General features: G+C 37.0%; 1 protein-coding gene across 1 annotated transcript in view; it reads left to right on the forward strand.

The window, feature by feature from the left end:
• The window catches only part of CAND1 (cullin associated and neddylation dissociated 1), a 67,681-nt gene that overhangs the window by 16,462 nt on the left and 30,681 nt on the right, over positions 1 to 20,538 (forward strand). The window lies entirely within an intron of this gene.

The raw sequence follows: 20,538 nt of genomic DNA on the forward strand, positions 1-20,538 counted from the left end.
AAAGCAATGCAAGTAAGTATAATTTTTCTTTAATTCTTAATTTTCATCTTTATATTTTCTTTTGTAACAAAATTAAGTTTGGTTCAAAATTTATGATGAACATGTACCAGCCTTTAAAAAATAATAAAAAGTAATCTTTGTTTCAGATTGAGAGTTGAGAGGTACATAGGTCTTATTCACCTAAGTATGAATCTTTACTCATTAGGAACTGAACCTTTGGTTTTTTGATGACCTTTTATACTTAAAGGGCAGGGAGAGGAAATGGACATATATATTTAAGAAAATAAGAAAGGAATTAAGGTATAAACAAAAGTAATATATTAGGAGGTAAAATCCAAGAGCTTATTTTTGGAGGAGGGAAAATTCCTGTAGATAAGTTAGTGAGTATAGACTTATCAATTGTCAAAATTATCAAAAGAACTCATTATCCAAAACTCATGCCCAAACATTTTTCATACAAGTCTTTGAAGCCTCGAAGAGTAGGTAATTCCAGTATACAGAGTTCTAGTACTGTTTTAGAACATCAAGTATGAAAATCTTCCAGTCTTATTTAACCCCAAAACTGGTAACAAACCCTCACTAAAGTAAACGGTAAAAAAGGAAACTACAGACCAGTTTTCAGTTTCAGACCAGTTCATTTCAATATTCAAAATAAAATCCAACAATGACTTAGTGAGGTTCATCTCAGGAATATAAGGGCAGTTCAGTATTCTGTGCTTTTTTTTTCTTTAATTCTTAAATTTTGATATCATTATTAATGTACAATTACTTGAACAACATTATGGTTACTAGACTCCTCCATTATTAAGTCCCCCCACATGCCCCATTACAGTCACTGTCCATCAGCATAGTAAGATGATATAGAATAACTAGTTGTCATCTCTGTATATACTATCTTTCCCATGTCCCACCCCCCATACATTATGTGTGCTAATCATAATGCCCCATTTTCCCCCTTATTTCTCCCTTCCCATGCACCCTCCGCAATCCTTTTCCCTTTGGTAACTGTTAGTCCATTCTTGGGTTCTGTGAGTCTGCTGCTGTTTTGTTCCTCCAGTTTTTGCTTTGTTCTTATACTCCACAGATGAGTGAAATCATTTGATACGTGTCTTTCTCTGCCCAGCCCATTTCACTGAGCAGAATATCCCCTAGCTCCATCCATGTTGTTGCAAATGGTAGGATTTGTTTTCTTCTTATGGCTGAATAATGCTCCATTGTGTATATGTACCACATCTTTAACAGTTCATCTACTGATGGGCACTTAGGTTACTTCCATTTCTTGGCTATTGTAAATAGTGCTGTGATAAACATAGGGGTACATATGTCTTTTTGAAACTGGGCCCCTGCATTCTTAGGGTAAATTCCTAGGAGTGGAATTCCTGGGTCAAATGGTATTTCTATTTTGAGCTTCTTGAGGAACTTTCCACATACTACTTTCCACAATGGTCGAACTAATTTACATTCCCACCAGCAGTGTAGGAGGGTTCCCCTTTCTCTGCGTTCTGCCAATATTTGTTGTTGTTTGTCTTTTGGATATTGGCCATCGTAACTGGTGTTAGGTTATGTCTCACTGTGGTTTTAGTTTGCATTTCTCTGATGATTAGCGATGTGGAGCATCTTTTCATGTGTTTGTTGGCCATCTGAATTTCTTCTTTGGAGAAGTGTCTATTCAGCTCCTCTGCCCATTTTTTAATTGCCTTATTTGCTTTTTGTTTGTTGAGGTGTGTGAGCTCTTCGTATAATTTGGATGTCAACCCCTTATCACATATGTCATTTATGAATATATTCTGCCATACTGTAGGATGTGTTTTTGTTCTACTGATAGTATCCTTTGCTGTACAAAAGGTTTTTAGTTTGATATAGTCCCACTTGTTCATTTTTGCTTTTGTTTCCCTTGCCTGGGGAGATATGTTTATGAAGAAGTTTGCTCATGTTTATGTCCAAGAGATTTTTGCCTATATTTTTTTCTAAGAGTTTTATGGTTTCATGACTTACATTTAGGTCTTTGATCCATTTTGAGTTTACTTTTGTGTATGGGATAGACAATCCAGTTTCATTCTCTTACATGCAGCTGTCCAGTTTTGCCAACACCAGCTGCTAAAGAGGCTGTCATTTCCCCATTGTATATCCATGGCTACTTTATTGTATATTAACTGATCATATATGCTTGAGTTTATATCTGGGCTCTCTATTCTGTTCCACTGGTCTATGGATCTGTTCTTGTGCTAGTACCAAATTGTCTTGATTACTGTGGCTTTGTAGCAGAGCTTGACGTCAGGGAGCGTAATTCCCCCTGCTTTATTCTTCCTTTTCAGGATTGCTTTGGCTATTCAGGGTGTTTGGTCATTCCATATGAATTTTAGAACTATTTGCTCAAGTTCATTGAAGAATGCTATAGGTATTTTGATAGGGATTGCATTGAATTCTGTAGATTGCTTTAGGCTGGATGGCCGTTTTGACAGTTAATTCTTCCTAGCCAAGAGCATGGGATGAGTTTCCATTTGTTAGTGTCCTCTTTAATTTCTCTTAAGAGTATCTTGTAGTTTTCAGGGTATAGGTCTTTCACTTCCTTTGTTAGTTTTATTCCTAAGTATTTTATTCTTTTTGATGCAATTGTGAATGGAATTGTTTTCCTGATTTCTCTTTCTGCTAGTTTATTGTGAGTGTACAGGAATGCAACAGATTTCTGTGTATTAATTTTGTATCCTTCAACTTTGCTGAATTCAGGTATTAGATCTAGTAGTTTTGGATTGGATTCTTTAGGGATTTTTATATACAGTATCATGTCATCTGCAAACAGGGAGAGTTTGACTTTTTCCTTGCCTATCTGGATGCCTTTTATTTCTTTGTGTTGTCTGTTTGCCATGGCTAGGACGTCCAGAACTATGTTGAATAAAAGTGGGGAGAGTGGGCATCCTTGTCTTATTCCCAATCTTAAAGGAAAAGCTTTCAGCTTCTCGCTGTTAAGTATAATGTTGGTTGTGGGTTTGTCATATATGGCCTTTATTATGTTGAGGTACTTGCCCTCTATACCTATTTTGTTGAGAGTTTTTATCATGAATGGATGTTGAATTTTGTCAAATGGTTATTCAGCATCTATGGAGATGATCATGTGGTTTTTGTCCTTCTTTTTGTTGATACAGTAGATGATGTTGATGGATTTTCTAATGTTGTACCATCCTTGCATCCCTGGGATGAATCCCATTTGATCATGATGGATGATCTTTTTGATATAATTTTGAATTCAGTTTGCTAATATTTTGTTGAATATTATATATTACATCTATGTTTATCATGGATATTGGTCTGTAATTTTTGTTTTTTGTGTTGTCTTTGCCTGGTTTTGGTATTAGAGTGATGCTGGCCTCATAGAATGAGTTTGGAAGTATTCCCTCTTCTACTCTTTGGAATACTTTAAGGAGGATGGGTATTAGGTCTTCACTAAATGTTTGATAAAATTCAGCGGTGAAGCCATCTTATCCAGGGGTTTTGTTCTTAGGTAGTTTTTTGATTACCAGTTCAATTTCATTGCTGGTAATTGGTCTATTCAGATTTTCTGTTTCTTTCTGGGTCAGCCTTAGAAGGTTGTATTTTTCTAGAAAGTTGTCCATTTCTTCCAGGTTATCCAGTTTTTTACCATACAATTTTTCATAGTATTCTCTCATAATTCTTTATATTTCTGTGTTTTCATAGTGACTTTTCCTTTCTTACTTCTGATTCTGTTTATGTGTGTAGACTGTCTTTTTTTCTTGATAAGTCTAGCTTCATCTATTTTGTTCTTTTCTCCTAAAACCAGCTACTGCTTTCATTAATTCTTTCTATTGTTTTATTCTCAATTTTATTTATTTCTGCTTTAATCTTTATTATGTCCCTCCTTCTACTGACTTTGGGCCTCATTCGTTCTTCCTTTTGTAGTTTCATTAATTGTGAGTTTAGACTGTTCATTGGGATTGTTCTTATTTCCTGAGGTAGGCCTGTATTGCAATATATTTCTCTCTTAGCAAGGCCTTTACTACGTCCCAAAGACTTTGTGTTTTTGAATCATTGTTGTCATTTGTCTCCATATATTGCTTCATCTCTGTTTTTATTTGGTCATTGATCCATTGATTAATTAGGAGCATGTTATTAAGCCTCCATGTGTTTGTGGGCTTTTTCATTTTATTTGTGTAATAGATTTCTAGTTTCATACCTTGTGATCTGAGAAGCTGGTTGGTACAATTTCAGTCTTTTTGAATTTACTGAGGTTCTTTTTGTGGCCTAATATATGATCTATTCTTGAAAATGTTCCATGTGCACTTGAGAAGAATTTGTATCCTGTTGCTTTTGGATAGAGTGTTCTGTAGATGTCCGTTAGGTCCATCTGTTCTGATGGGTTGTTCAGTGCCTCTGTCTCTTTACTTATTTTCTGTGTGGTTGATCTGTCCTTCGGAGTGAGTGGGTGTTGAAGTCTCCTAAAATGAATGCATTGCATTCTATTTCCCCCTTTAATTCTGTTAGTAGTTGTTTCACGTATGTAGATGATCCTGTGTTAGGTGCATAGATATTTATAACAGTTATATCCTCTTGTTGGACTGACCCCTTTATCATTATGTAGTCCTTGTCTCTTGTTACTTTCTTTGTTTTGAAGTCTATTTTGTCTGATACAACTTCTGCAACTCCTGCTTTTTTTTCCTTGTTAGTTGCATGAAATATCTTTTTCCATCCCTTTACTTTCAGTCTGTTTATGTCTTTGGGTTTGAAGTGAGTGTTTTATAGGCAGCATATAGACAGATCTTGTTTTTTAATCCATTCAGTGACTCTGTCTTTTGATTGGTGTATTCAAACCATTTACATTTAGGGTGATTAACGATAGGTATGTACTTCTTGCCATTGCAGGCTTTAGATTTGTTGTTACCAAAGGTTCAAGGGTAATTCCCTTACTATCTAACAGTGTAATTTAACTCACTTTGTGTGCTATTACAAACGCAACCTAAAGGTTCTCTCTCTTTTTTTTCCTCCTTTTTCTTCCTCCTCCATTCTTTGTATGTTCTGAATCATTTTCTGTACTCTGTCTATCCCTTGGGTGACATCTGTTTAGCCTTAGGAATACTTCCATCTATAGGAGTCCCTCCAAAATGCACTGTAGAGGTGGTTTGTGGGAGGTAAATTGTTTCATTTGACCCCTTTTCTGGGATTTGTGCGATTTTGGTCTGAACCATGTTCTTTTGACGTTTCATACTTCTGTGTGGTTCCCACTAGTGCCCAGAAGCTCCAGTCTCTGGTGCTGCTCAGCCCCTAAAGTGAGGTTGGGAGTCATAGGGGTATGGAGCTGGTGCCTCGGTGGAGGAAAAATCTGTTCCCTGATTCCCATCTGCAGTGCCTGTCTCCAGTGTCAGAGCCAGGGGGTCAAGCACACAGGTGTAAGCCTCTGTGCTTTGCGTCTCTAGCTGTTGTAGGTGCTGGCCTCCCTCTGGCTGGCCTGATGCCAGCACAGTGATTGCAGGTTTGTGAAACGGTGTTAGCTGGCTAGGAGGAGGGTACAGTAGGCTGCGTGTCACAGTGGAGGGACCTTGGAGCTGAGCAGGCAGCCAGGGGGATGGGGTGCCTGAATCTCCTCAAAGTCCCAACCAGCTGGGCAGAGCGCGCCCAGACAACCTTGTCCACCTCTCCATTTTCCCGCGCAGCAAGCTCCGTGCAAACCCCGCTCCTTCAGTAGCCCTCTCACTGCTAGGAATCCTCTCAGACGGCCTGCCTTTCCCTTGCCCCAGAGCAGCCAGGTGTGGATCCCCTCCTCCACAATGGCCGCAATCTGTCTCTTGAGCACTCCACCTGTCTTAGCTCCCCAACTCCCAGAGCACCACACAGTGTAGGTTTCTGCTCCCAAAGCTGACCTCCAGGACTGGGTGTTCAGCAGTTCTAGGCCTCCACCCCCTCCCCCGCTCCGTTTCTCTTCCTCCCACCAGTGACCTGGGGTGAGGGATGGGCTCGGGTCCCGCCTGATTAAGGCTTTCCTACGTTACCCTGTTTCATGAGGTCCGCTCTGTTTGTGAGGTCTGTATGCAGTCTGGTTCAGCCTTCTTTCTTTTGTTTTAGGGTTAGCTGTATCAGTTAACTACATTTTCATACTATTTGTGGTTTTGGGAGGAATTGTGCATCTCACCTCTCACGCTGCTATCTTGAATCTCTCAGTGGTATTCTGTGCTTTCTTAATATATTTATTTCATCATGTTAATAGATTGGAGGAAGAAAAAATTACCTTGTTAATTGTCAAGCCATTGATAAGATTCAGCATTGATTCTTGATTATAAAAACCAAGACACTTAATCTACTTAGTATAATTAGAGGAGTAAAATACCTTTCAAAAAGGAACAGTCACTTAATGTGTCATTAAAGAACAGGTAAGAGTTGCTTTATCTCACTAGATAACATTCATCACCTGTTATAGATAAAACATTTAAATAACATAGAATTGATAGGGCCTTTTTTAATATTAAAAGTACAAAAACACACTCATACTTCAACCCAAAAGCCAGTAAGTTACCAGATACTTCATACTAAATTCAGGAACAAGACTAGTGATGCTGGGGTTCTTGTTTGCAAAGAATGAATTTAGCAAACAGTCAAGGTAGGAGAGCCAGGGAGAAGCTTTTATATGGAGATAAAATGAGAAGACAGAACTCCTGGCTCATGCCTGGAGGGGACAAGAGAGCCCAGGGTGGTGCATTGTCTAAGGGATTTATAGGTGGTTGAGAGACAGAGGGCTAGGGATGCAGACCTTCCAGATGGTCCCAAAATGTTTATTTCTGAAGAGATACTAAGTTTCTTATCAGTAGGTTATTCTTCAAAGTTAGCTTAACACAAGAAATTTACTGCTCTGATTCTTTTCCAGAATAGCCACTTTTTGATCTGGGAGCATGTTAATTAAGACTGCCTGCTTTGTTTCCAAGATGGGCTGAGTTACTGTTTGTTTGATTAAAATGCAATCTTAGCTTTCAGATAGAATTTTTTCTAAAGCTGGGCCTTTGAACAGGCAACAATAAATCTTACAATGGTATGTTTTAATTGACACAGTGAAAATATAAGGCAATGCTGAGATACTTTTCTTTATCTGGGGAGTATTCAAACTTCTAGGTCAAGTTGCTCTTGGCTTTTTAGTTTTAACTAACTTCACTGAAAAATGTTTATATTCCTAGTTTGATATTTTTACTTTAGAGAATTAATGTGACTTTGGCTTTGCTTAATTGATTAACGTGGAGTTTTGCTAGGGTCTTTTTCCAGAGGCCCTTACCCTACTCTGTCTAAGCCCATGGTGCCTGTCTCACTAGAATGTGTCTCTATTGCCACTGCATTTCTTTTGAAGGAATTAGCCACTATAAAATGGGGAAACTCAGGATTAGACTCATAATTGAAAAAAGCACATGGGAAAAAGTAACTCAGCCAAGAAAAGATTTAAGTGATAAGAATTCAGGAAGTAATGGATGTGAAAGTAACAAACAAAAATGAATAGCTTTCATATAAGCAAGGAATAACTATTTGGAAGATAATCATGGAAAGAAATGTCTGTTACAGCAACAGGAAGAAAAAATGCCTAGGAACAGACGTAATGAAAACATAACAATGGTAACCTTGAGTGAGGGTATTGTATGGTATTGGTAAGGTTACAGTTTTATCATCTTCAAAACATAACAGAAGGAAGACTTTAAAGTACTCTTGACTGATGTTCTTGGAAAAAAATGAAGAGATATCCTATGTCCTTGAATAGGATAACTCAACAAAGTCTGTTCTTTTCAAGTTAATTTAATGCTAACTTAATTGTAAAATCCTAAGTTTTCCCACAAAGTAGATAGGTGGATTCTTGCATATTTTTCAGGGGGATAAAAAAGGGGTTAGGTATTTGCTCACAATAACCAGGAAAACCCTGCAAGTGTGCAGAAATTGCAGATGTTTGAGGGGTGTTGAAAACACCCTACTAGTCATGAAAACATTGTATTGTATTCTTCCTACCAAAGCAGTGATGTAGTTAGTGTAGCGAGTGAGGCATTAATAGACCAGTGTACTAAAATAGGGGGAAAATACGTGATGAAGATGTCGTCACTGGAGAAAAGTTGGACCTTTTTTCAAAAGACTGGTAAACTATTTGAAAAAGAAGAAATTGTATCCTTATCTCACACACAGTATCCCTACTTATGGTCACCATTGTTTTGTTCACCTTAAATTAGTTTTCCCTGCTCTAGAACTTCATATAAATGGAATCATACAGTATGTGCTCTTTTGTATCTGCCTTTTTTTCCCACTCTCATAACACCCATGAGATTCATCCATGTTGGGTATATTAGTATTTCATGACTTTTTATTCCTGCGTAGTTAGTAGTTGATGGAAAACCACAGTCTGTTTATGTATTTCATTTCTTTCTAGGATTTTTGACTGTAAATAAAGATATAATGAACATTTTTGTATATCCTCTTTAGGACATATGTCTTAATTTATTATCGATAAATACCTAAGAATGAAATTGCTGTTGTGGATTTAGATTTTTAAGAAACTGCCACATACTTTCTGAAAGTATTTGTATCATTTCACATGAAAGTACTAGTTGCTCACATTCTCACCAACACTTAGTTGTGTCACTATTTAATTTTAGCTGTTCCAGTTCATTGTATAGTTGTAGATCTAATTTACGTTTCCCTGATGACTACTGATGTACAGTGCTATTTTTGTATTTATTGTATTTATTAGCCATTTGCTTGTTTTTCTGTAGACTTCCCCAGTTTTTGAATTTGAGGTTGTCTTTTGTTAACAAATTAGAGGAGTTCTTGACATTTCTAGATGGTTCTTTGACACTACATTTTGTAAATAATTTCTCTAAACTTGGTGAGCTTAATTTTTTTTTTTTACAGTTTCTACATTTTATATGAAGTAGTACAATATTAATTTTAAGTAGTAGACTGAAAACTTAAGCATGCATATTATAATCTCTAAAATAACTACTACAAACAATGTAAAGACTCATGTCTGGAAATACAATAGATAATTATAAACACATCTTTTAAACAATTCAAATACTTTAAAAGAAGAGAAAAAGAAGGTATAGAGAAACAACAAAACAAAAAATAATGAAATGGTAGACCAAAATGCACCCATATCAATAACTCCATTAATTGCCTATGGACTAAATAGAGACTGTCAGATTGGATCAAAAAAAATTAGACCCAATTACCAGAGATCTACCTACATAAAAAGAAGTGAAGAAACAAGAGAATTAGTCTAAACCATAAACAAAACAAAAAGTAGATTTATGAAAAAAACTTAACAAATCTCCACAAAAAGCTGTGGTTGAAAAAATAGCCTCTGTGAAGTTTTCAAACTTTATCCTTCAAAACACAGGACACAATTCATTAGTTTTAGCCAGATGCCAAGATAATTTTCTATATTCAACCTATCTCCATTAACATATTATTATTTTATATGATAGTGGAACATCACGTCTTACTCCCTTCCTTCTAACTCTCTCTGAGCACACATACTTCCATTCTCCCCTTCCCCAGTTCAATCACCAGGCAATGTGTGTGTTTTCTTTTACACATTCTCAAAAATTCTTGATCCCTGCATAAACTCTTTATTTGGACATTACAGTCTTTTTTTAAAGAGGGTATCTCATATTTATTGATCAAATAGTTGTTGACAACAATAAAATTCTGTATAGGGGAGTCAATGCTCAATGCACAATCATTAATCCATCTCAAGCCTAATTCTCGTCAGTCTCCAATCTTCTGAAGCATAACGAACAAGTTCTTACATGGTGAACAAATTCTTACATAGTGAATAAGTTCTTACATAGTGAACAGTACAAGGGCAGTCATCACAGAAACTTTCAGTTTTATCACGCATTATAAACTATAAACAATCAGGTCAAATATGAATATTTGTTTGATTTTTATACTTGATTTATATGTGGGTCCCACATTTCTCCCTTTATTATTATTATTATTTTTATTTTTAATAACCTGCTGAAGTGGTAGGTAGATGCAAGATAAAGATAGAAAACATAGTTTAGTGTTGTAAGAGAGCAATTGTAGATGATCATGTGTGTGCCTGTAGACTATGTGCTAATCCGAGCTAGACAAGGGCAATAAAACATCCATGGATGCAGAAGCTTTCTCTCAACACTGGGGGGGTGAGGTTCTAAGCTTCACCACTGTTGTTCCCCAATTTCTCACCTGATGGCCCCCCTGCACCTGTGCCTGTCTTAGGTTGTTCCTCCCTTGAGGAATCTTACCTGTCTCTGGCTAACCAGTCATCTTCCGGGGCCATACAGGGAAATGTAAAGTTGGTAAGTGAGAGAGAAGCCATATTGTTTGAAAAGGTTAGCTTTTTACTTCTTTGCAGATTTATGCCCTGTGGCTTCTATGCCCAGCACTTGTCTCGAGGTGTCTTTACCACCTGGAGGAATTATGATACTCGGTAAATTTGATATGAGGCATGAATTCTATTTAAGGGTTGTAATAAGGAAGGAAGAAGAAAAGCTATAGAGGTAGCATATGGAAGAAAACATGAGAGGATTGATTATTTCTTTGACATATCTTCTTGTAGAGTACCTTAAGCATGTATAGGTTTTAAACTACTAACTAACTTGCGCACACATATTAACATAATAGGAATACGGTGACATAAACAAAGCAAATCTATAATTACCAGCCATCTCCAGTGAAGCCAAGAAAACCATTTAGGCACCCTAGGCATTTGTGAAAATTAGTCTATGATATGATGGATATTGTCCAACTGTACTTGAACAGTCTGAGAGAAGTCAGACAAATTAAAGCCACCCATTTCTGGGATCTGTTCACATCCCATATGTTCTTTTAACTGTAGATAGTCTATAGTCGTAAGATTTTGGAGCGCTACAACTTGCACCCCTCCCAACTCCTGATTAAGTTCCAACAGTACAGATCCCGTCAAATTTGTTGTCTCACTGTATGCACATGCCAGCCTAGACATCTCCCTCCTCATTCCAATGGCAAGTCCAGGAAACGGTGGGGTGAACGTAGCCACAACCGCAGCATCGCCCGGATCCTTGTGGAGGCTTTTTGATGATCATCCCCCGGCACGAGTCCTCCAGAGAGTGCTGATGCCGGAAGCTCCTCCTCATATCGTATCTTAGTTCATTTTCTGAGTAGCCAAGCTAGGCCTTGATCTTCTGCATAGAAACAAACAGACCCTTTGCCCACACTTTGACATGCCCTCTATACCACTGTGTAGAACTCACTGGAGGTCAGCACACAGGAACTGATTTTATTTTTAATCTTTAATCTACACTTACATGAAGAATACTATGTTTACTATGCTCTCCCCTATATCAGGTCCCCCCTAAAAACCACATTACGGTCACTGTCCATCAGCATAGCGAAATGTAGAATCACTACTTCTCCTCTCTGTGTTGTACAGCCCTCCCTTCCCTTTCTCCCTCCCCTTCACTATGCATGCTAATCTTAATACCCACCTTCTTCTTCCCCCACCTTATCGCCCCCTGCCCACCCATCCTCCCCAGTTCGTTTCCCTTTGGTACCTGTTAGTCCATTTTTGGGTTCTGTAATTCCGCTGCTGTTTTGTTCCTTCAGTTTTTCCTTTGTTCTTATACTCCTCGGATGAGTGAAATCATTTGGTATTTCTCTTTCTCCAGTTGGCTTATTTCACTGAGCATAATACTCTCCAGCTCCATCCATGTTGCTGCGAATGGTAGGATTTTTCCTCTTCTTATGCTGAGTAGTATTCCACTGTGTATACGTACCACATCTTCTTTATCCATTCATCTACCAATGGACATTTAGGTTGCTTCCAATTCTTGGCTATTGTAAATAGTGCTGCGATAAACATAGGGGAGCATCTGTCTTTCTCAAACTTGATTGCTGCGTTCTTCGGGTAAATTCCTAGGAGTGGAATTCCTGGGTCAAATGGTAGGTCTGTGTTGAGCATTTTGATGAACCTCCATACTGCTTTCCACAATGGTTGAACTAATTTACATTTCCACCAGCAGTGTAGGAGGGTTCCCCTTTCTCCACAGCCTCGCAAACATTTGTTGTTGTTTGTCTTTTGGATGGCAGCTATCCTTACTGGTGTGAGGTGATACCTCATTGTAGTTTTAATTTGCATTTCTCTGATAATTAGCGATGTGAAGCATCTTTTCATGTGTCTGTTGGCCACCTGTATTTCTTTTTTAGAGAACTGTCTGTTCAGTTCCTCTGCCCATTTTTTAATTGCGTTATTTGTTTTTTGTTTGTTGAGGCATGTGAGCTCTTTATTCTGGACGTAAAGCCTTTATCAGATCTGTCATTTTCAAATATATTCTCCCATACTATAGGGTTCCTTTTTGTTCTATTGATGGTGTCTTTTGCTGTACAGAAACTTTTCAGCTTAATGTAGTCCCACTTGCTCATTTTTGCTGTTGTTTTCCTTGCTTGGGGAGATATGTTCAAGAAGAGGTCACTCATGTTTATGTCTAAGAGGTTTTTGCCTATGTTTTTTTCCAGGAGTTTAATGGTTTCATGACTTACATTCAGGTCTTTGATCCATTTTGAGTTTACCTTTGTATATGGGGTTAGACAAAGGTCCAGTTTCATTCTCCTACATGTAGCTGTCCAGTTTTGCCAGCACCATCTGTTGAAGAGACTGTCATTTTGCCATTGTATGTCCATGGCTCCTTTATCAAATACTAATTGACCATATATGTTTGGGTTAATTTCTGGGGTCTCTAATCTGTTCCACTTGTCTGTGGCTCTGTTCTTGTGGCAGTACCAAATTCTCTTGATTACTATGGCTTTGTAGTAGAGCTTGAAGTTGGGGAGTGAGATCCCCCTACTTTATTCTTCTTTCTCAGGATTGCTTTGGCTATTCGGGGTCTTTGGTGTTTCCATATGAATTTTTGAATCATTTGTTCCAGTTCATTGAAGAATGTTGCTGGTAATTTGAGAGGGATTGCATCAAATCTGTATATTGCTTTGGGCAGGATGGCCATTTTGACGATATTAATTCTTCCTAGCCATGAGCAGGGGATGAGTTTCCATTTGTTACTGTCCTCTTTAATTTCTCTTAAGAGTGACTTGTAGTTTTCAGAGTATAAGTCTTTCACTTCTTTGGTTAGGTTTATTCCTAGGTATTTTATTCTTTTTGATGCAATGGTGAATGGAATTGTTTTCCTGATTTCTCTTTCTATTGATTCATTGTTAGTGTATAGGAAAGCTACAGATTTCTGTGTGTTAATTTTGTATCCTGCAACTTTGCTGTATTCCGATATCAGTTCTAGTAGTTTTGAAGTGGAGTCTTTAGGGTTTTTTATGTACAGTATCATATCATCTGCAAATAGTGACAGTTTAACTTTTTCTTTACCAATCTGGATTCCTTGTATTTGTTTGTTTTGTCTGATTGCCGTGGCTAGGACCTCCAGTACTATGTTAAATAACAGTGGGGAGAGTGGGCATCCCTGTCTGGTTCCCGATCTCAGAGGAAATGCTTTCAGCTTCTCGCTGTTCAGTATAATGCTGGCTGTGGGTTTACCATATATGGCCTTTAGTATGTTGAGGTACGTGCCCTCTATTCCCATTTTGCTGAGAGTTTTTATCGTGAATGGATGTTGAATTTTGTCAAATGCTTTTTCAGCGTCTATGGAGATGATCATGTGGTTTCTGTCTTTCTTTTTGTTGATGTGGTGGATGATGTTGATGGATTTTTGAATGTTGTACCATCCTTGCATCCCTGGGATGAATCCCACTTGGGATTGATCCTTTTGATATACTGTTGATCCTTTTGATATACTGTTGAATTGTGTTTGCTAATATTTTATTGAGTATTTTTGCATCTACATTCATCAGGGATATTGGTCTGTAGTTTTCTTTTTTGGTGGGGTCTTTGCCTGGTTTTGGTATTAGGGTGATGTTGGCTTCATAGAATGAGTTTGGGAGTATTCCCTCCTCTTCTATTTTTTGGAACACTTTAAGAAGAATGGGTATTATGTCTTCTCTGTGTGTCTGATAAAATTCCGAGGTAAATCGGTCCGGCCCCGGGGTTTTGTTTTTGGGTAGTTTTTTGATTACCGTTTCAATTTCTTTGCTCGTAATTGGTTTGTTTAACTTTTGTGTTTCTTTCTTGGTCAGTCTTGGGAGGTTGTATTTTTCTAGGAAGTTGTCCATTTCTTCTAGGTTTTTCAGCTTGTTGACATATAGGTTTTCATAGTAGTCTTTAATAATTCTTTGTAATTCTGTGGGGTCTGTCGTGATTTTTCAATTCTCATTTCTCATTGTGTTGATTTGTGTTGATTCTCTTTTTCACTTAATAAGTTTGGCTAGAGGCTTACCTATTTTGTTTATTTTCTCAAAGAACCAGCTCTTGGTTTTCTTGATTTTTGCTATTGTTTTATTCTCCTCAATTTTGTTTATTTCTTCTCTGATCTTTATTATGTCCCTCTTTCTGCTGACTTTAGGCCTCATTTGTTCTTCTTTTTCCAGTTTCGATAGTTGTGATGTTAGACTGTTCATTTGGGATTGTACTTCCTTCTTCAGGTGTGCCTGGATCGCTGTATACTTTCCTCTTAAGACTGCTTTCGCTGCATCCCCCAGAAGTTGGGGCTTTGTGTTGTTGTTGTCATTTGTTTCTATTTATTCCTTGATCTCTATTTTGATTTGTTCATTGATCCATTGATTATTTAGAAGCATGTTGTTAAGCCTCCATGTGTTTGTGAGCCTTCTTGTTTTCTTTGTAGAATTTATTTCTAGTTTTATACCTTCGTGGTCTGAAAAATTGGTTGGTAGAATTCAATATTTTGGAATTTATTGAGGCTCTTTGTGTGAGCTAGTATGTAGTCTATTTTGGAGAATGTTCCATGTGCACTTGAGAAGAATGTATATCCTGTTGCTTTTGGATATAGAGTTCTATAGATGTCTGTTAGATCCATCTGTTCTAGTGTGTTGTTCAATGCCTGTGTGTCCTTACTTATTTTCTGCCCGGTGGATCTATCCTTTGGGGTGAGTGGTGTGTTGAAGTCTCCTAAGATGAATGCATTGCAGTCTATTTCCCTCTTTAGTTCTGTTAGTATTTGTTTCAGAAGTGCTGGTGCTCCTGTGTTGGGTGCATATATATTTAGAATGGTTATATCCTCTTGTTGGACTGAGCCCTTTATCATTATGTAGTGTCCTTCTTTATCTCTTGTTTCTTTCTTTGTTTTAAAGTCTATTTTGTCTGATATTAGTACTGCAACCCCTGCTTTCTTCTCACTGTTGTTTGCCTGAAATATGTTTTTCCATCTTTTGACTTTTAGTCTGTGCTTATCTTTGGGTTTGAGGTGAGTTTCTTGTAAGCAGCATATAGATGGGTCTTGCTTTTTTATCCATTCTATTACTTTGTGTCTTTTGATTGGTGCATTAAGTCCATTTACATTTAGGGTGAGTATTGAGAGATATGTACTTATTGCCATTGCAGGCTTTAGATACGTGGTTACCAAAGGTTCAAGGTTAGCTTCTTTAGTATCTTACTGCCTAACTTAGCTCGCTTATTGAGCTGTTATATACACTGTATGGAGATTCTTTTCTTCTCCCTTCTTATTCCTCCTCCTCCATTCTTCATATGTTGTATGTTTTGTTCTGTGCTCTCTTTAGGAGTGCTCCCATCTAGAGCAGTCCCTGTAAGATGCCCTGTAGAGGTGGTTTGTGGGAAGCAAATTCCCTCAGCTTTTGTATGTCTGGGAATTGTTTAATCCCGCCATCATACTTAAATGATAGTTGTGCTGGATACAGTATCCTTGGTTCAAGGCCCTTCTGTTTCATTGCATTAAATATATCATGCCATTCTCTTCTGGCCTGTAGGGTTTCTGTCAAGAAGTCTGATGTTAGCCTGATGGGTTTTCCTTTATAGGTGACCTTTGTCTCTCTAGCTGCCTTTAAAACTCTTTCCTTGTCCTTGAATCTTGCCATTTTAATTATTATATGTCTTGGTGTTGTCCTCCTTGGATCCTTTCTGTTGGGGGTTCTGTGGATTTCCGTGGTGTGTTCATTATTTCCTCCCCCAGTTTGGGGAAGTTTTCAGCAATTATTTCTTAAAGAGATTTTCTATCCCTTTTCCTCTTTCTTCTTCTTCTGGTACCCCTATAATACGAATATTATTCCTTTTGGATTGGTCACATAGTTCTCTTAGTATTGTTTCGTTCCTGGAGATCCTTTTATCTCTCTCTGTGTCAGCTTCTATACGTTCCTGTTCTCTGGTTTCTATTCCTTCAATGGCCTCTTGCATCTTATCCATTCTGCTTATAAATCCTTCCAGGGATTGTTTCACTTCTGTGATCTCCTTCCTGACATCTGTGATCTCCCTCCGGACTTCATCCCACTGCTCTTGCATTTTTCTCTGCATCTCATCCCATTGCTCTTGCATTTTTCTCTGCATCTCTGTCAGCATGTTCATGATTTTTATTTTGAATTCTTTTTCAGGAGGACTGGTTATGTCTGTCTCCTTCTCAGGTGTTGTCTCTGTGATCTTTGTCTGCCTGTAGTTTTGCCTTTTCATGGTGATAGAGAAAGTTTGCAGAGCTGGTACGAGTGACAGCTCTGGAAGAGCTTCCCTTCTTGTTGGTTTGTGGCCTTCCTCTCCTGGGAGAATAGCGACCTCTAGTGGCTTATGCTTGTCAGCTGTGCGCAGACAGGGCTTATGCTACCTGCCCTTTTGCTATGGAGTTTATCTCTGCTGTTGCTGTGGGCGTGGCCTGGCTGGGGCTTCTCCTCCAAAATGGTGGAGCCCCGTTGGAGGGGGAGCAGGCGGGAGGCTATTTATCTCTGTAATGGGCCTCTGTGTTCCCTGTTGTCCCAGGGGTTAGAGTGCCCAGAGATCCCCAGATTCCCTGCCTCTGGGCTAAGTGTCCTGTCCTGCCCCTTTAAGACTTCCAAAAAAGCACTCTCCAAACCAAAACAACAACAGCAACAATGAAAGAGGAAAAACAAAAAAGTAAAAAACGCACGATTTTCTTTGTCCTCAGGCGCCGGTCTCAGGCACCTGCTTGGTGAGCTTAATTTTTAATCTAAGATTTAAATTTATTTTAGTTGAATTTATAAATTTTAACATTTTTTCTTTTATGTTCATTGATCTCTGTGTCCCAAGAATTCTTTGTTTACCTTATGTTGCAAAGATTTTCCCCTTTGTTTTTGTCTTAAAGCCCTACAGTTTCAGCTTTAGTTTTAGTCATGTGCTCTATCTTAAATTAATTTTTGTGAAGTGGGAATTGAGTTCTTTTCCTTGTGGATATCCACTTGTTGCAGCACCGTTTATTGAAAATACTTTTCCTTTCCTACTGAATTGCATTGACATCTTTGTCAAAATCCAGTTGATGATAAAAGTGTGGGTCTGTTTCTTGACTCTGTTCCATTGATCTCTTTGTTTATTTACATCAGTACAATACCATTATTAGCATAGCTCAGGCCTTTTCAACCTTGGCACTATGGACTTTTCAGGCAAGATAATTCTTTGTTATAAGGTGGTATCCTGTGTGTTCTCTGCATTGTATGATGTTCAGCAGCATCTTGGCGTTTACTCACTATTTGCTGGCACTATTCCTTCCTCCCCCCAGTAGTGACAATCCACACCATCGCCTGACATTGCTAAATGTCTGTTGGAAGGTAAAAATCACCCTTGGTTGGGAAATCCTGGTGTAGATCTATAGAAATCTGAAGGTAGTTTAGGTTCTAGCTTCTGTAGTCTTTTCCCAAGAATACTTTGATTTTATATGTTCTTTGTATTTCCACGTAAATCTTAGAATTAGTTTGTCAATTTCTGTTATTAAAAATGAGGTTGTTCAGATTTTGATTGGGATTGTGTTGAAGCTATGGAACTATTTGGAGAGAATCAACATCTAACAGTATCTTTTAACCATGAACCACAGCATCTCATACTTATTAAGGTATAGGAGTTTTTGTTGATTCCTTGGGATTTTCTACCTAAACAGTTGTCATCAGTGAGTATCTCTTTCATCCTGATTTTGGTAATTGTGTTTTTTTTTCCTTAATTCACCTAACTAAGGATTTGCTAATCTTACCAAAGAACTGACTTCAGTGTTTGTTAATTTTCTCTATTGTTTGTTGCCTATTTCATTAGTATCCTCTCATTAATTTCTTTCCTTTCACACACTTTGTTCCTGATTCATAAATATTAAAGGTATATATTTTTCTCCTTGAGCTACAGTCCTACAAATTTTAGTATTATCATTCAGTTTAAATTTTTCTATTAACAAAAAAATTTTACATTGTGGTACCCACAATAAAATGCACAAATCTTAAGTGTACAGCTTTATCAATTTTGACTTGTGTACACTCCTAACGATCATCTAGATAGTTTGAAATATTTTTTATCTCCATTGTGAGTTTTCTTTGCTCCATGGGTTACTTAGAGGCAGTGTTATAAGTTATCTAGATATTTAGCTGTCTAAAGTTATCTATCTATATATTTACTGGTTTCTAACTTAATTCCATCATCATGGTCTGAGAACCATACTCTAATTTTCAGGATGGTTTTTTTTTTTTTTTTTTGTCTTTTGTCTTCTTACTGAGATCTGTTTTATGGTCCAGCATATATTATAGGTCTTAGTGAATGTCCCATGTACACTTGAAAGAAAGTGTGTTCTGCAGTAGTTCATTGTGTTATAAATGTCAGGTGAAGGTAGTTGATGGTATTGTTCAGATTTATAGTCTTTGTGATTTTTTTCTTTTTGTAAATGTTAATTTCCAAGTATGACTGTTAATTTATCTGTTTTTTTTTCTTCAATGATGTCAGCTTCTGCTTCATGTATTTTAAAGTTGTGTGACTGGGTGCATACACATTTATAATTATGTCTTCTTGATGTTTGACCTTTTTATGAGTATAAAATGTTTCTCTTTGAATCTACCTTATCTTGAAATATATTTTCTCTTATGTGAATATAGCCACTCCAACTTTTTTAAGATTAGTTTTTGCATAGTGTATCTTCTATTATTTTCAGTTAATCCATGTTTTTATTTAAAAATTGTGTCTTGTAGACAACAGATAGTTCTTGCTCTGTTTTCTTTTACTTAGTTTCACAGTTTTGCCCTTTACCAGGAGTATTTATGTAGTCCATTGACATTTTATTGTAAATCCTGTTATGGTTGGATTCAGATGTGCTGTTTTGCTTCTTGTTTTCTGTGTTTTTGTTATTGTTTGGATTTTCTTCCTACATTTCAGGTCTATCAAATATTTTATAGCAGCAGTTCTCAAAGTTTGATTCAGGGGCTCTTGGGACATCCTATGACCCTGAAAATGTCAAAGCTATCATATGAATAATGCTAATGTGTCATTTCCTGTTAATTCTCATTTTCTCATAAGGGCAAGGTGTAATTTTCCAGAAGCTACATGACATACACTATCACAACAGATTGAATGCAGAAGTAGATATGAGAATCCAGTTGTTTTAAGGCCAAATGTTAATTTGCAAAAATGTAAAACAGCACTATTTTTCTCACTTTTTATTTAAGAATATAGTTATTCTTAAAAATACTATTTATGTTAACTTTAAATGTAGTAAGCCTTGACAGATACAGCCCACCTAAAAATCAGTTCTTTGGGGTCTTTGTTGACTTTCTTAAAGTGTTAGAAGAGTTCCTGAAACCAAAATGTTGGGAATATGTTTTATAGTTTTTAATTTTGATTGGTTCTATTGACTTCACTTAGCTATATCTCTGTGCGTTTTTTTTTAAATTGTCACTCTAAGCTAAGGATTATAAATTGCATCTTAAATTCATCACAATTTACTAAAAGTTAATATTTAACGATTTGATATAAGTTATATAAGCCTTGCAGTAACATTTTTCCATTTACCTTCCTCCTGTCTGTGCTGTTGTTTTTGTATGTGTGTGTGACTACATAATACAGTATTACTTATAGTGTGAAGAAAAAATATATAGTCTTTTAAATATAGTCTTTTATGTATACACAGTGTTTACCATTTCTGGTGATCAGTACTCCTTTCTGTAAATCTTTGGTACCATCTGGTTTAGTTTTCCTTTCCTAAAGAAATTCCCTTAGCAATTCTTGTAGTATAGGTCTGCTGATGATATATGTCAGCTTTTATCTAAATTTGTTTTTATTTTCATTTTTAAAGGGTAATTTCACTGGATATGGAATTCTAGGTAGACATGTTTTTTTCCATTTTCAATTCCATCATTATCTGGCATTCAAATTGTTTTCTAAAATACAGTTTTAGAGATTTTAACAATCATTATCCATGAGAGGGTTGTTCCACAAAGCTATTTTGCCATTACTAGAAGCTAGAGCTCTTTAAGTTCATTTTTGGAATCCCTTTTGTTTCCACTGATAGTTTTCATTGCTTAACATTGGATCTCTATATATGCCATGTCTCTATTGTCACATCCATCATTCTGGACTTGGTTATTGTTGGATTTGTACTACCTTTCTGTTTTATTTTCTTCCTTTCTCCTCTTTACTCCTCAGATAGCACTGCCTACTACTTCTCTAGTCAAGCAGACGGCAGTTATTTATTATTTATATGTAAAACATTGATC

This window comes from Manis javanica, chromosome 10 (genome assembly GCF_040802235.1).
Source record: "Manis javanica isolate MJ-LG chromosome 10, MJ_LKY, whole genome shotgun sequence".
In the NCBI taxonomy this organism is placed as follows: domain Eukaryota; kingdom Metazoa; phylum Chordata; class Mammalia; order Pholidota; family Manidae; genus Manis; species Manis javanica.